The sequence below is a fragment of the Vicugna pacos genome, chromosome 1 (assembly GCF_048564905.1).
Source record: "Vicugna pacos chromosome 1, VicPac4, whole genome shotgun sequence".
Lineage (NCBI taxonomy): Eukaryota > Metazoa > Chordata > Mammalia > Artiodactyla > Camelidae > Vicugna > Vicugna pacos.
The window spans coordinates 29,436,603-29,449,802 of record NC_132987.1 but is presented as its reverse complement, the minus strand read 5'-3'; the positions used below and the strand labels follow the sequence as shown (position 1 = coordinate 29,449,802).

At 39.6% G+C, this 13,200-nt stretch overlaps 1 long non-coding RNA gene across 1 annotated transcript; it reads right to left on the bottom strand.

Annotated features, from left to right (window-relative positions):
• Window positions 1-6,831: 6,831 nt before the first annotated feature.
• Window positions 6,832-12,849, bottom strand: LOC140696024 (uncharacterized). Its single transcript, XR_012071948.1, has 2 exons — window positions 12,653-12,849; window positions 6,832-7,680 (listed from the first exon to the last, which is right to left on the bottom strand). It is a non-coding gene; the product is annotated as an uncharacterized lncRNA (long non-coding RNA).
• Window positions 12,850-13,200: the final 351 nt, after the last annotated feature.

The window sequence follows — 13,200 nt, the reverse complement described above, 5'->3', positions numbered from 1 at the left end:
AGAGAAAAACTAACTAAATAAATAAGGCAAAAAATTTCATGGAGAAAGTCAAAGAATTGTCTAGTTCAGTTTTGAAATAAAGGGAGTAGTCATTTCAAGATAAATAGATGACTGGTATACAATGGAACACTACTCAACAATAAAAAAAAAAAAGAACAAAATAATGCCATTTGCAGCAACATGGATGGACCTAGAGATCATCTTTATAAGTGAAGCAAGCCAGAAAGAAAAATACTGTATGATATCATTCTTATGTGGAATCTAAAAAAAAGGAAAAAGAAAAAAGAGGACACTAATGAATGAACTCATCTACAAAACAGAAACAGACTCATATAGTAAAGAATCTTATGGTTACCAGGGGAAAGGGAGTGAGAAGGGATAAATTTGGGAGTCTGAGATTTGCCAGTGTTAACCACCATATATAAAAATAGATAAGAAACAAATTTCTTCTGTATAGTACATGAAACTATACTCAATATCTTGTAATAGCCTTTAATGAAAATGAATATATGTATATATATGCTTGACTGGGACATTATGCTGTACATCAGAAATTGACATATTGTAACTGACTATACTGCAATAAAAAATAAATAAGTAAAATTGATGGATAAAAAAAGATAAACATGCTAACATCTATAAAGCAGCTGGGGTTTCTTAGCAGAAGGACGCTAAGCCAATACAAGAATTATCAAAACCAAGTCAATCTCTATCTTTAATTCCAGACACAGTAGAGGTGAAAAGACTTAGTACCTTTTGGTCATTGATCCCAAAGTTGGAGAGGGCAATCAGAGTCAAACCTCAGATTCGAGGGCAACTGGACCCACTGCAGATACCAAAATCCACGCATGCTCAAGTCTCTTATTCGCCCCCAGTTTCAGCAGACTCCGCAACTGTGGATTCATTCAATGGCAGATCCAGGTTGTAACTATTACACGATCTGCGGCTGACTGAATCTTTGGATGCAGAACCCCGTGGATACCGAGGGCCTGTATACTTACTAAAAAATATCCGCATACAAGTGGACTCGCCCAGTTCAAACCCACGTAGTTCAAGGTAAGCTACCACCTGACAGTCATCAGAATCCTGACTTAGTTAAATCTGTATCCCTAGAAGTTAATACCATGCAATAGATGCAAAAAGGGCTTAATACATCTGTTGAAAAAGTGATTTTCACTACTTTATTGTGAACCCAAATTTTGAATGTGTTTGGAAAATAAAATTCTGAAACTGGTTTTAGTCCATTCTAGCCTATGGTCAAAACAGTACTATTTTGGCTACATTAAGTTACAAAACAGTATGAGGCCAGAAGCTCGCCCCTTGCAAGTATTAACCCTCTGTATTGAGCAAAGGAAGAAAGTTCCAAAAACTCAACACATCATTTGAATTTATTATTCTGCCCCACCTTGATAAGTATGATGGGAACTTCCAAGACTCTTGTGAAAAGAAACTGCTTTAAAATACCCGGCATGAGCATGATTAACTCTGTTAAATCAAACAATCATAATAATAATAGTCATAATAATAATAAACTAACATAATAGGTGTAATATAATACAATGTGTTATCATAATGATATATACAATGTGAAGAACAGGTATGTCCCAGACACTGTGTGACCACATTAAAAATACTACATAACAATTGCTCACAATGTTTTAGTTTTATTGTTATGGTTGTCCACATTTACTGGGAAGAACAATGGTGCAAATAAACCAAAACTATTTCTTCTGAAACTTGGAATTAATTGCACAAATTTTCATTCAGCAACAGATTTTCTTTCCTTGAATTAAATCTGCCCTTGTTGGTTTTGTTTTTTAACTACTCATTCATTCATAAATGTATTCATTAGAAACATTCATTCAACCAAACATGTAGTGAGCTTAATCAATGAGGTCTTCCCTTGTATTTTTAGGACTGGACTAAACATTTAAATATATCTTGATCCCTGTCCTCAAGGAGATCACAGTCTCCAAGGCAAGCCAGACAAACAAATCAGATTAAGGTGACTGCCACAACACAGGTATGCTTGGGTCCAGTGAGGTAGAGTTTCCAGTCCACAATTCATTATCTGACATACATCTCAAAAATGTTCTCCTAGAACAGTCTACTCAAGCAATAAAAATAAAAGCAAGAATAAACAAATGGGACCTAATGAAACTTAAAAGCTTCTGCACAGCAAAGGAAACCATAAGTAAAACAAAAAGACAACCTACGGAATGGGAGAAAATTTTTGCAAATGAAACCGACAAAGGCTTGATCTCCAGAATATATAAGCAGCTCATACAACTTAATCCAGTCCACAATTCAGTGTTAAGAAAAGCTTCCCTTAAAAGAGGCGGTGCTTAGGCAAAAATTTTAAGAAATTAGAAAAGTTTAGCTAGGTAAGGAAGGTGGGAGCCAGAACCATTCCAAGCAGAGGAAACATGAAAAAACATAACATTTTTTCATGTCAAAAAAAAAAAAAAAGAAAAAACATTTTTGGCTGAAACAAAGGATACATGTTGGGTGTCTTATTTGGCTGCTTCAAAATATGATGCAGAGATAAGGATTCAGTCTATCAGTGAGGGGATCTGGAAACACTGGAAGGTCGCTGGGAAAGGAAAAGCATCCACATAGGTTACTTTATCAAGTCTGTTACCACTGTGGTAAATGTGGATAAATGGAAATCAGCTACCCTGGAGAATTCTGGGAGTTGACATAGGACATAGGCCTCAGAGTTATCTAACCAGAGGACAGGGAAGTTGGAATACTTATTTTCGCATCCATATTTGGTACCTGTTGGTTGAAGACAGCTAGAGAAGGAAGATCTTGGGCAGCTGGAAGTCAGTCTCACTAAAATGGTAAGACCTTGGGATGTGGGGGAGAGGGGCAGAGAGGGGCCTGGGAACACCAATGCCACTTGCTGCGATTGGCAAGCCTAAAAACTAGGTAGGCAGGGGTGGACAAAGAAGCGGTTTTCATATTATGCAAATGAGCTCTGCCCTTAATATCACAGCTTTTGAAATGTTTTAAAAATAGAGGTATGGGAAGTCGGGTAAGGGAAATAGGCTTTGTTTCATAAGGTTGGTTTCTGCTAGCTCTTTGCAGGCTGGGACAGAAGGCACTACACTAATTTAGAAGTTACTGCAGTTCTCACAAAAAGCATGCTGGCCTGGGCTAAGGTAGTGGCAGGGGGGATGTGGAGGAGTGGGAGGAGTAGGGAGAAATTAAGGTGAAGGAATTCTGAATTCCTGTGGAAGGAAGAGATGGAGGACTCAGAGATTCCAGGTTTTTGTCTCAGAAAACTAAGAAGGCAGTACCTTTCACCCAGATTGAGAATTCCAAGAGAAGGAGAAAAGTGAAGGAATGATCAATGAGATCAGATTTGGAAATTCTGTGTGTGCATCAGGCTGGATAAATCCAGAAGTCAGCACACATGTCTGAGCTGGAAACAAAGCTCTGAGCATTCTCAGACTATAAATGGTGGTTGAGCCCATGCGTCAGGCACTATCTAAGGAGGCTCCAGGCTTCTCGAAGACGAAGAAGTAAAGGTCTAATGGGGAGAAGGCAGGAAAGCAATGATGGGACGGAAGCACTGACATAAAATGCTGCAGCAGACTTGAACTTTAGGGGAAATGAGAAAATTCGACCCAGAGAGTCTTTTGATCTCAAACATAAAGGAAGAGTAAGTACTTACTAGTGGATGACTGGGGACTGGAGCATTCCTGGCAGGATGACCTGTTGCAAAGACAAGTTTAAGAGGGCAAATCATGGAACTTGTGATAAGCTAAAGCAGGCTAAAGTTTGCTTTTCCTTTATCCCTAAAGAAGGCACTCCCTGAAAATGAACACGAACTCTCTTGAGTGCAGGAACAATCTTCTAATCCCCAGTAACCAGCACATATTAGGTGCTCAATAAAAGTTGGTCAGCATGATGGGGTCTGTTCAGATCAACTTGATCAACAAGAAACACTTGCCATTAGGTCATTTTATTCACTCAATAATTATTTAATTCAACTACTATACAAATTGCAAGTCCCCATAGCTATTCCTTAAGGCCAGGGGCCCCATCAGAACACCCAGCAGGCAAACAATGTTTACCCTGGTGTCCTTAGTTAAGGGAAACAATAGTCTATTTAAATAAAAAGACATCTGATTCAGACTTTTATTTACATAAACAGGCTCTTCCCTTAGTCCTGATTAGAGAAGTCCTATTATAAACATATTCTGTCTAAACTAGCCCACCTACTGTTTGCCTTAATTTGTTGCTCCTGACCTCTAGTAACTTCTTATTTCCCTAACACCTGACACAGCACCCGACTCAGAGCACTAGTTGTGTAGTATTAGCTGACTAATTCTCAGGAATTTGTTGACTTACGAATACAATGAGGACTTCAGTATTCTAAAGTTTTCTGCATCATGGTGGTGAATCTATTTTTCTTTTTTCTTTTTTTTTGGACTACAGAGAAATCCTCCACTCTTCTTGTAAAAGTACTACTATTTTGCTTTAGAAATCTATCCCACAGCCAAGTCACTGGATACAGTCCTAGAAGGTGTCCCTACGTTACTCTCTCTCCCCCTAGGCCAGGATACGGGAACATGACCATGGCAGGCAAAGCCTGTACATTTTAAATGTAATTTGAAATTTGAATAAAGTAACACAGGAGCTGAAGATGGTAGGTCCTTCCTACTCTGCAACATATCTGGAAGTACTTATCTTTTCTTAACACTGGGTCTTCAGATTTATTTTTGACTTTATTTTATAAATTGCAATAAATTTTGTTGTAGCTTAACTCTGAATTAGATTGTGTTACTTGTAACTAAAGAATTCTAATCACACATAGTTCTAAAATTTGGGGGGGAGGGTATAGCTCAGGGGTAGAGCGTGTGCCTAGCCTACAGGAGGTCCTGGGTTCAATCCCCAGCACCCCTATTAAAGATAAAAAATAAAAAAATTTATTACCTCCTCCCCTCCCCACCCCCCAAGAAAAAGAAAAAAATTCTATGAGATTTAGTAAGAGAGAGGAGGTAAGTAGGAAATACCAAAAGCACACCGCGTGGAGGGGCAGATTAAAATATAAAACCGAAAGATAAGTGTTACCAAATTAATCTTTTTTTTTAAACCAAAAGATGAGTTTTGTAGGGTTTTTTTTGTGTTTTTGTTTTTGTAATTGAAGTACCATCAGTTACAACGTGTCCATGTCTGGTGTACAGCACAGTGCCCTCATCTCTGTCATGCATATATATACATACATTTGTTTTCATACTGAGTCGTGTAGTTTTTGATCATTAAGTGTGAGCCTTCAGTTAGTGGTGTTCAAGTTTGGAGGGCATAATGATCACCTGGGACACTTGTTTTCCCTTGGGTCTCCAGGCCCTGCACCCAGAGGTCCCGATTCTGTTGGTCCACGTGGGGCCTGGGAATATGCACAACCACAAGCTTCTCAGATGCCTCGCAGACCATGCTTTGGAAACCACTGCTTCAGGTTCTGCTGTACATGAAAAATGGCAGCTGGTCAGATCCATGAGCACAGCAAAACAGGCCTCACCCCGCGCAGTTTTGCTCAACAACCCAAACTTCTAGTCACGGCAACTGTCTTACGAAATGTTCTAGCTCTGCCAGTGACAGTGGTGGCAAGTGGATTGTCAGATCTATTAATATATAATAAAACAAAGACTAATTTCAATTTTCATTTTGTTGAACAAGGGCCAATGAAATTATAAGAGGGAGAACTTAGAAAACTAAAACCATCACCTTTATTTTATAATCCAATTTTTGTGACTTAGAGAAAAGCAGTTATCATATGGGTATAATCGTATTTCCTGTTGATCTTTCACACACCTGTGTTTATTCAAAATACCAATATTTGCATGGGAAAAAAAACTCTGTAATAAAGGATGAAAATTCATTATTACAGAGAATCCCACAAAGTGGAGGTGAGGTGGTGCCAAGACATTAGTATGTTACTAGACCAATTCTACAGGTAAAGTTATCTATGGGGCCAAAATATGCGTAAAACGTGTAATTTCATTACACTTATTTGAAAAATGGAGGTTACTTTTTCAAAAGCCAAAGTAACAGAAAAAATGGATCCCACGTGTTTCTACCTTAGCATTCTTACATAGCAAAAAAAATGCCAAATGCTTTTCAAAAAACATGGTTTATGCTTTCACAGATAAATCTTTATATAAAAAAATAATAAAATAAAATAAAAGCTGTAAGACAAATATGTTACAGGAAATAGCCAAGGCCTGTCTGTGTTCATATGCAATGCCTAGTTTTGGTTAAACTGCTGTTTTAAGTATTTTTGTAATATTTTATACTATTTAATTTGTAATCATTATGCAATTATAGTATTCCATAGATAACATGTACAACTTTTAAACTGGAAACAAAGAACAGTATTTTGTTTAAATTTTAAATTCAATTCAATATGATTCAAAAATTGCTTCTTGAAAACCCACAAGATGCTCATTACTCCACTAGACTCGGGGAGGCGGGGGAAGTATAAAGTGAAAGATTTTATCATACAACTCTGAAAAACGAGAGATTCAAAAGTAGATTTTAAAAACCAAGCAAGGCATGGTAAAGAGAAATATGAGGCCATGGTTGTAGACTTTGGAGCCCAGCACACAGTCCTCAGGGAAGCCCATGTGACAGCACTAAAGTTAACAGAATACCTCTGTTCTGCCTCCTGCACATCGCACTCACAGGGCTTACAACAGGGGAGAAAATCTGCAGTAAAAACTAGTGTCTGAGCCCTGAACTGATATTTGGAAATTAGTCATGGGCTTGGAGAAGCACTTTGCATTATTTATAAACGAGCTTACTAATCAAAAAACTCCAAGAAACAATAAACACAGATTTTTTTTTATTAGAACCTCAGGCTTAAAAACAAAAAAGCTGTTTTGGTCTGTGCTGCTGGTTCATGTGACAACCACAATTGACCACATGGGCTGTAACTTTTACCAAACATTTACCAAACATCTCCTTTCTGCAGACAGGACTAGACGAGATTGAAGGGGAACTATCTTTCCTGTAACCCTTCTTTGCACTATTTTGCATTGGTCTTTGGCTTTTCCTTCCCAGTAATCTTCATATATCTGATAATCCTTACTTTTGACAATAGTTCTCAAACTGACCATGGAGAACAAGGGTAGGTTCAGCTGCTTCCTTGATTAGCACCAGGAATATGGGAAATTTTACTTCGATTTCGCGTGACTCAGCAATCATTTATTGGATAGCCACGTGATGCTCAGTACTCCGTTAGATACTAGGAAGGGTGCAAAAGACGAATAACAGGATTCCTGCCCGCTAGGAGCTGGAAATCCTGTTGGAAGATAGATAAGAACTAGATGGAATCTGGGAGATGACAGGCGAAGCTGTGGGGATGGAGGGTGTTAATGGTGGTGTGTCCCTTAGCAAGGAGCTGTCTCTTGTCATTAGACTCGCTTTTGTTTTTACTAATATATGCATTGTATGTCTCTTGGCTTACACTTGTTTTTAATACTCAAGAGAATAGCAGTAGGAATATTCTTATGAAAACCAGGCAAGACAGTCTTCAGCAGAGTAGAAGTGAGCACATTATGAGGAGATGGTTGTCTTGGTGCTGGAAGGAGGCTGGATTACGTAAAGCAGGTGTGGATAATAAAGGAAAGGAATTCCCTATCTGTTGGAATGTACATCTGGATGGTTCTCCTGTCCAAAAAAAAAAAAAAAATGGTGATCTTCAGACTCCTTTAACCCTGAGGCAAATTTAAATGAAAATAATACATGGTTGGCCGTTTCAAAATCTTGCCCAACCAGGGTCAAACATAGAATTATCAGTAATGAGTAATCAACTGAGAAATGAAGTTTGAAGGAGAAGTACAAAACAGAATTGAGCTCCAGGGAAACGAATTTTTTCCCAGTTTGGAGCTAGGGCAACCTCACGTAACCTCTGGCCTTGTCTGTTGTTTTGCAAGGACAGATCACAACATTGTCATCTGCTTTCTCTCTGCTAAAGGTGACTTCCTACTAACTGAAGATATAGATCAGTTTGGTACCACCATCAAAATGATAGGGTTTTAAATGTATTAATTTTATTCATGGCTGTGTGAGCCATTTAGCTCCAACAGAAAATGCTACAGAGCTTTGGCATCGTTTTTCTTGGTGAAGGAGGCAACTGGAGATGGAAAACAGCTCACTCAGAGCTCATGGGTCAGATTAAACGATTTCGTAAGCAATCAATTAGACAATGTTTTAGCAAGCAGAAAGACTGTGGGAATTTACTGTGTAAAAGGAGGATGACAAACATAGAAGACTAATTAGTAATCAAGAGAACAGAATATTGTTTTTCTAAAAACAGTCAGGAATTAGACCTCCTAGAAGACAAGTTGTAACAAGTCAATGAGGCAGGAGAACTGGTTAGAATAATGTTGGATCAAGTTTGTAGAGTAAAATGCTTCATTTTGTTTCATACCATTTCCTTTTTTAGAACTCCTTCTATATGCAGTGTAAATAATATAGGTTCCCAGAGAGGAGAGATTCCTTGGCAAGCCTTTACTAGGCAACTCAAAGCCATGTTTTGAGCACCCATCTGGTTCCAAGCACCATTCTAGTCTCCGAGGCTACAGCGGGCTATATCTAGCTTCTATCCAGAGTTCTATGGGCTTTCCAGTCAAGACCCAGATCTAGGTTGTCAAATTGCCTATGCTTTCAGGAAATAAGAAAGTCCCACCCAAGGACCTCAGCACCATTCTCTCCTTCTCTCCATCCTCAAGTTACAGCCTCGGCACATGTGCACACACATACAGGAGCCTCCACAACTTACCACCCACCACGCTTCAATTCCTTGTTTATGTACCAGGTAAAGCCCAGCCTGCAGCCAGAGATACGGTTAGGCTAGAGAGCTCTTGCCCAGGGGGCTTCAGGAAAATCAAATCATCTGTTCCACACCCCATCAAAGTCCTCTATCAGAGTAAAATGGACCAAAAATGGTGGCAATATTTCAGCTAATGTTTTAAAAAAAATTAGTATACCACAATAAGACTTTTTCAGAGATGCCCTCATTTCTAAATAAATTTGATATGAAGAATGCCAGCTCTACAGGACTGATGAAGAAACAAAGTCATTTTACTTAGCCTAACAGTGCTTCCCAAACCCTGCCATATTATAGTACACAGAAATTTATAGTATTTGAATGGCACACTGGGGTAAAGGAACACTTTTGAAGATGGACTGATCAGAGGCTCTGATGCCTCCGGTCCATTGGAAGCAGTATCTCAGCATCCCTGTAACCTATTCACATGCATCGTTTGGAAAGCTCTGATCTAAGAAATTGATTGTGAAGTATTTTATTCATACCCTGGAAATACCTGAGGTGCTTTTTCTAACCCCTCCTCGACCCACCAGTTTCAGTGTGACTAGGCTCTGTCATCAGAGGCAAGGCTTACAATAGGAGATGGCTGTTGGAACAATTTGTTTTTTTTTACAGACTGGATTGTGTCATAAATTCTCAGGTGACATAGACAGAAAAATCACTGAAATTCTGAGCAGGGGCTTACCAGCTCAGCCCTTTTCGCTTTACCAACCAGAAAACAAAGCACAGAGGTCACACAGTAGTGTTTTTATGGAGGGAAGTTATGAAACTAGATGTAGGTCATGATCTCTTAGCTTTCGGTCTTGGGCTCTTTGCACTGCACTGGTGGTTTCAGACTGGCAGCAACGGCATCACCTGAGAACTTGTCAGAAACACGACTTCTCAGGCACCACCCCAGACCAAATGGACCAGAAGCTCCAGGGCTGATGCCCAGCAAGCTGCGTTTTCACAAGGTCTCCAGGTGGTTCGGATGCACACTGACGTTTGAGAACCACTGCACCCCAGCATGGCTCTGGCTCTAGAAGGCTCGAGACCCTGTGTGGACCAAGACTGTACCTGTGCAGTGGGAAAGCCAAGCACTGAGCTGGAACGTTCTCGTGTGGAGTGAGGGCTCACTGTGACAGGGGAGAGGGACTTTGGGGTTAAACATCAGAAGTAGCAGAAGGTTAATGGTAGAAGGGAGGTTCCAAATTCAGGGTCTAAGTGGGAACTTCAATTCTCTAAGTATCACCAGGTCTTTTATGGCCTAGCCTTTACTTCCATCTTAACCTCTTCAATGAAAGTATCAATTTCTGCAGATTGGGAACTTAAAGGGTGTATTTCTAACTTTATAATGAAAACCAGTAGGAGAAAAAAAAAAGTGTCACTTTTCAAAATTGACCTTTGTTGCTTCTTGTGTTAAACATAATTATTTTGAAAATGACAAACCTCTCTAAGTTTAGTTTGTATAACTTGTGAAAGATTAAGGGGAAGGGAGGGGAAAAAAATCTCAGATGAGGCAAGGTTGAGTTTGCATATTTGACATCATTACTGTTAAATTCCTTTGCCCTGAAAAACACTCAAATTTCTTTTCCATGCGACTCACTAGCAAATTTCTCTTCCTCAGATGTTGGTCCTGCACTGTGTGGATCAGGGATATCAAATAACAAAAAATATGGAAAGAAAAAGCACAGCTTATGTTTTAGTCTAAGAATAAGGAACTAAACAAGCAGAAAATCCCCTTTTCATGATCGAGAAACTCATGTTAAGCTTAGCAATATTAGTAGCATTAAAATACTTTTATATTATGTCCTGAGGATATCCATGAATAATAAAAGCTACAGCCAACACTGTCGCCATTAGTTAAATGTGGTTCATACAAAGATCTCATAAACTGCTTCTAAAAGCTACCCTACATTCCTCTCATTTCCTTTTATCCCTGTCTATCCTTTCTAAAGATGTGGACTCATATTTCTGGATAATGCCTTTTAAACTCTTTGTCAAATATTTACTCTATAACTAGCAACTACCATAGGAAAACACAACCCTCTCAGCCCCTGAAACCATAACGTATGAGATAATTATCAGGGCTATGTACGCAATTTGTCAGAGAGTTTTCTATTTACCACCCCAAACTGAAGCCATTTCAGTAGTTGAGGTTGTCGGTACAGGTAGAGTAAGAATTTGGTAGGTGATACTGTGAAATGAAATGAAGTCCTTGTAGTTAAGAGTTTGTTATTATTTAAGAAAGTTTACTCTGGTCTCTGTGTCTTTCCTTTGCAAAGTATACTTTTTTCTTTTTAGATGTGGAGATATAATTAGAACTCTGTGTTTTAAGCTTCCAAAATTGTGGAAAAGAATGCAATTTATGTGCTTAACTCTTTAGGCCTAACAAGGTTTCTAAAAACCTTGCCTGCACAGAAAGCCATAATGCTTCAGGCTTACACCGGAGTGGTGCCAGTGTGTTTGCTGAGATAGTTCTCAGGACTTATCTTTCGAGCATCAGCAGTCTTTTAAATGCACTAACCAACTCCACATTCATATGATTTTCCACGAGAAGTAGAGGATGTCATGAAGTGTACTGCACGTAATCTGCACTGATATAAAAAAAAAAAGGTGCTGTTATTTTCTGCTCTGAAGGGTAAAGTTAGAGAGAGATGGAGAAAAGGGACATTTTGTTTATTACCATTTTGAGAGCTGATCCAGCTTTTGTGGATAAAAGAAAAATTTAATTGTGTGAACAAAACATTGAAAATCTCTCTCTACTGCACAGCAGTGACCATTACTTAATCTCTCTCCTTTAATGAATACTCTGATGGGAAGCCAGGCTTCTGGCTTTCTAAGGCAGCTACTTAATGACGAGCAATTTAAATTCATTCCTATCACAACTGAATTCATTGCAACTTCCCTACCAAAGCCCTGGTATCAAGTTTTGTTGTTATGATCAGACATGATAAGGAAAACAAAATGCATTTTTAATGACTCTTCTTCCATCACAACTTTATTTTTTTTCAAGTCTCTGATCCGAAGTTACTTTCAAATACACTTTATGAGAATAATCAGACTAATTAATTTTCTTCATGGGCAGCAGACTCTGCATCTTTACTCCTCTTATGCCTGTCCTTCCTCTTCCTCAATATTGCTGAGGCACTCAGAAAAATTATCATATACTTAACGATTCTAAAGATCTTTGTCTCATTTCCGTTACCTCTAGGAAAAATGGAAAAGAAAGGGAAGTCCTATTTGTGGTGAACCTACTGTGTCAAACACAGATGTGGAATTATTACACATAGTCCATGTGAATGCTATAATCCTAAGAGGCAGTTGTTGTTGCACCCATTTTGCAGAGGAGGAAACTGAGGCCCAGAGAGACTTAGCGATAGATATAATGGGGCAAAATGGTGTTTAAACCTGGAGTATGTAACTCCAAAGCTCATGCTTTTTGTAACCTAAGGAAAATATTACCCCTGGGATTTTTATTTATGTTAATTACAATTATACTTTTATATAAAAATACATTTAACGACTAATAGTTTCAAAGCACTATTGCGTACATCATCCCATTTCAAGGCGGCTGGCAGAACAGAGGGCTGGGGGCGGGTGTTGTGAGGATTAGTAATACTGTATACAAAGTATAATATCCAGTGTTAGACAAGCGCTCAGTTGTTGCTATTATTATTACTACTGATCCTCCCAGCAGGCCTAGAAGTCAGGGAGTACAGCTGTTATCATGCCCTCTTGACAGACTTTCTCTACAAAGATTAATCCCACTCACATTTTACTCCACAAGCAAGAATTACTTTAATTTTTATTTACAGGGCATTTACTTACAGGAATCTCAAAACCCCATGTTCAACTTCAGTTTGTCTGCAATGCAGGCAGGCAGGGAATGGAAGGGAGGCAGGTGTGAGATGGGCTTAGGATCTTTCCCAGCCGAGTCAGAAATGGAAATTTTGCCTTCTGTCTCCAAAATGAGCCTCCTTTCCACGGCCCCGAAGGGATGCAGGAGGATTTGCTTTCTCCTAGGTGCCATCATCCTCTTCCTCCCGGGGTAACGTGGGGAGAGCCCTTCCTTTCGTTCCTTGCTCGCGCCGGGAGGGAGCGTGCCCGGAGCCGCGCAGACCACGCGTGTGGACCACGGGCAGCGCCGTTATCACCACGCAGAGCCGCGGTCCTGCCCTCCGGATGGCAGGCAGAGAAGCGCAGGAGAAGTGCTGGGTATCAGTGACTCACAGCAAGACAGGAAGTCTCAAGCAGGCCCACCCTTCCTTCCTGCCCTCCGCACCAGCTGAGCTGCAGAACCACAGGCCACAAGGAGCCTAGAATCCTGGTGAGAAGTGCTGCAGCCACAGACAGAGACCGGGTCGCTGCAGTTTGTA